This window comes from Stegastes partitus, unplaced genomic scaffold (genome assembly GCF_000690725.1).
Source record: "Stegastes partitus isolate 25-593 unplaced genomic scaffold, Stegastes_partitus-1.0.2 Scaffold1258, whole genome shotgun sequence".
Lineage (NCBI taxonomy): Eukaryota > Metazoa > Chordata > Actinopteri > Pomacentridae > Stegastes > Stegastes partitus.
This window is the reverse complement of record NW_007578989.1, coordinates 19,859-24,338: the sequence shown is the minus strand read 5'-3', so window position 1 is coordinate 24,338 and position 4,480 is coordinate 19,859.

The following is a 4,480-nucleotide window of genomic DNA, read 5'->3' as shown; positions in this document are numbered from 1 at the left end:
GGACCAAAGTAGCATCATTTCTAGAGAAAAGCTGCTGCAACCACAGAGTCTGACCTCAGTGCTAAAGATGAAACTGAAGCTGACGGTGTTCTGTGCTCATCACTTTCGGCCAGTGTTGCGGCTGCTGGTGGAGAGAACTCAGGAAATGATGGTGTTTGTGCTGTCATGTCCGCCTTGCATGTTTTGTTTTTTTTATTGCACAACACTTAACTTCTATAGGAATCCAGCACTACACAAATAAATCTATAAAGTAGAAGGAAAAGTGCTGGTAACCCATTACCTGGACTTTGTCCCATGATACCAAATAATCTGAGATGTAAAAAAAAAAATAAGAAGAAGAAGAAGAAGAAGAAAGACGGGGGAAAATACAAAATTAATAGTGACTCTAAAGTGACAATAAATTTTCTTTTTATTATTTTTAATCGGCTTTTTGCAGTAAAGACAGAACAACTTCTGCTTTTTAATGGTGTCTCCGTAGTAAAGTGTATATCTGTAGAAAATGGAGCATGTTTCGCATTTTAATATTGTTTCTCCAGTAAATTTATTACAATTTTATATAAATGTTTGACATTATTAACGATAAAATGAACATAAGTTATTATATAATGGTGTACCTATATTAAAAATACTAGATTTATGTTATTTATTAGTATAACTACAGTATAAGAACTGCAAAGGTTAAGTAAATTCGTAAAATAACAGAAAACTCATTACCTGCGCCTCATGCAAAAAAAATGCACATTTTGTGGCAAATTGATGGTTCACTAACTATAAATAATGAAATAATTGATCACTTTGTTTATATTATATCTGCAGCAATAGCAATTAAACTGTTATGTTGGCATTGATGTACCTACAGTGATATTAACTTGTTAAAAAAAGCAAAAATATCAAACAGATATGTTGGTTTAAAGGTTACTAATTGGTCACCATCTCTCTGAACATGACAAACAGCGATAAACACATGGCTATAATTACCCTACCTGATACAATGGAAACACATGTGAATCCGGTACTATAGATAATTTCCGGTACACATACAATTATCAACTATTAATACACAGGTATCTCTCAGAATGAAGTCACTAAATATCCCTCTTGTATCATCAACTATAAATAGAGCTGTAGTGGCATTTGAACACTCCTCTCTCCAACTTCTGCAAATGTTCTCAGAAGGTCCACACCCCCCCCCCATTCCTGTCAAAGCCTCTCCATTACAGACTTCACAAGCAGGCAGGATTTATGAGAATCAATCAGGATTCTGTGGTGCACCGATATAACCAGCTCTTTAAAGACAGCAACCAAGAAGCAACAGGAACAGAAAGGATGAGCCATCCCCTGCTGGCTTCAAGTTTCTTTCCAAGCAGATGCAGCAGGAAATCTGCTGACACACACACACACACACACACACGTCTATCAAAAATGCAAAGCAAAGCTGCATAAATACAGAACTAAAAATGCAATCGCTTGTCTGTTCACGAACTTACACACAAGTGAGGAAAACACTCTTTTCGTAAAGGCTTGGCACCGTGAACACTTCTTTTTAAAATCAGGTGACAAAAAAAAACTAACAACTTTTCTTTAGATGGACCCTTGAATTTAAATCCTTCAAATTCAGTTTTAAAATAGCATGTTTCTATTATAGCTTTAAAGCCATCACAGCACAATGAAATATAGGGCGTTAGGCTTCTTCCAAGGAAGATGTGGCATTTCCTGATATGACAAGCACATATCCAGACAGTTCTACACTCTTAACCTACATGCCGTATCTTGAATATCAACGTGCATGAGGCAAACAAATGTCACTCACAGCGGTAGAAACCCACAGATCAGTGAGCGGAGGTGCACTTACCATGGAGGCAGACCCCAAGAAGCAGCACAACGATGCATGTGAAGAAGCAGCACAGGCAGCGAAGGCAACCAGCAACCATCTCTGTGGGGAGAGAAGCAGCGTCTGCTTCCTCTTCTGGCCTGTCGAACTGTGTGTAGCACAGTGAGGGTGGAGTGGGGGAGGTTTCTGTCAGCGCACAAGCAAAAATAAGCGCTCTGAGCTGCTCTGATGATTAGATGATGAGATTAAAGTAGGTGCATCAGAAGTAACATAAAACTGCATCATATTCAAAATGAAAGTTGAATAAAAGATTTATTTTCTTGCTAAATTACAACTGAGCACAGTAGGATTGGACCACAAAAATTGTGACTAAACTACTTTGCTTCTGATATGACTATTTGCTTTAATTTATGATCATCCTGGCACCATATTATATTGGCTCAGGTCATCTCTGAATTAACTCAACATTACAAACAATGTAATTACAAGACATGAAAATCTAAATGAAATAACCTTTCAGCAGGAAAGACTCAGCCACATCCTGTCATCAGATATTCCCACATGAAGAGATGAAGTGAATATTGTTCAAACTGGCCAACAGTACGTGTCACAATGAACGCAAGCTATTTTTTTATTCATCTCTGTGGTCTGTGTGTTGTTTCACCTTTGCTTATCGTGGCTCACGCTATTAATGTGCCCCTGAAATGAAATCAGGTCATAGAACACGACTGCTATGAGGATTAAAGAGTCAGAAAGAGGGAGACATTTTTGAGAAAAGGGTCTGGATGAGTTCCCACCTGCGTCTCCAGTCGGGAAGCGTGGGCCACTGCACCTCATGTTGCACAAACGAAATCATGAAGTGCTGCTACAACTTCTCTGTTTGCTATGAATGGTTATCACACGACCGCATCATCAACAATACTGTGGCACCTTATGTGAGTGTTAACAGATCAAAATCAAACCAAGGTCGGCCTCGCTTCAGTCTTCGCTGTTGTCTCACACTGACACGGCAGCTATGACAACTTTCAGTGGAATTATGTTTGATCAACAAACTACATGAAGGTAGAGAGGACAAGCTTTTCCACCATCACTCAGAGGTATCAAGCTGGAAAATTTTTAAAAATTACTCCATTGTTAAGGGGATTTGAAATCTTGACCTCAAAGTGAAGATAAATTAAATTACGAAGTCAATTTCATGGATTTACTTCAACAGGTTGATGCACGTCCTAATATTATCATGTCAGCCCATCAAAATAATGTTTGCAACCTAAAGCGTTTCATTAGTAAATCTAATTTTTTTTATCCTCCAGCCATGCATTTAATTAAGTGGTGGGGATATGTAGAGATTCAACGGAACATTTACATGCAGGAACGCAAGCACTGGAATTAAAAAGGATAAATTCCATAAAAAAACACACACACACACACACACACACACAAAACCAAGAACAGCTATTTATTTCATGATCCAAACCTTTTCAAACTGTAAGACTTTAAGCATGTAAGTTGCCGCCAAGAGGTTGTTTCCCAGTGAAGGGGATTTTGAACATGGCAACGCAGCAGACTACAGCAGCCAGTGGCGGGCTTACAGCATCATTCTATATCCAGAGACTGTTGCTTTCTGGCAGGCAAGCAAAATGTCTTTGCCAATCAGAGATCAACTGGTGCTGCTTACTATTTAAATAAAAATCTGCAGTGCATGCGTCCGCTCTTGCACAATGAGGCCTTTAACTGCACATCTCACAGTTCCTGAGAGGTCTTGTGCACTCGTTAACAGAAGGAAGTGAGCTATGAGCGACCCATCATCAAGATAAAGGCCGCTTCTGAGCATTCTGTTAATCATGGACAAACATCAATGTTGTGAGAAAAAGAGGATATGTGGCCGTGCCGGCCTGCGTGTTCTGTTCCGGTGAGCTCAACCTGAATTACAAACAGGAAGTGAATTTGCAATGTGGAGCCTATGATGTGAAACCTACAACGCCTATAAAAGATATTCACCCCCTCTGGAAGTTTATTTCCCCCATAAAAACAGTCAAAGTGAAAACCGGTTTCTACAAAGCATTGTCAATAAAAATATAAAATGTAAAATTAGTAATTGCATAAGTATTCACTCCCTTTACATTGACTCGCCTAATTCAACACAGGTGAAGCTGGATGATGCTAAAAATCCCACAGTTAGTAAAATGGAGATCATCTGAGCACAGTCAGTGTGTCACAGTGATTATAAAGACCCTTGTATCTGGAAGGTCCGGCCACTGTTTAGTCAGTACTCCTGGATATAACTTCACCATGAAGACAAAAGAACACTTCAAGTAACTCAGTGAGAAGGTTATTGAAAAGCACAAGTCAGGGGATGGATACAAAACATTTTCCAAGTAACCAAATTTGCTTTGGAAGTCCAACCTATCATTGACAAATGAAAGGAATATTGTACATGTGAAAATCTGCATAGAGCTTGTCATCGTCAAAAGAATTGAGTGACTGTGCAAGAAAGACAAGTGAGGAGGCCACCAAGACACCTATGACTCCTCTGATGGAGTTACAAGCTTCAGCAGCTGAGCTGGGAAACACTGTTACAACTATACAAGCTGTTCTTCATCAGTCAAGCTTCTTATGAGTGGCAAAGACACTGCTGAAAAAAGTTCATTA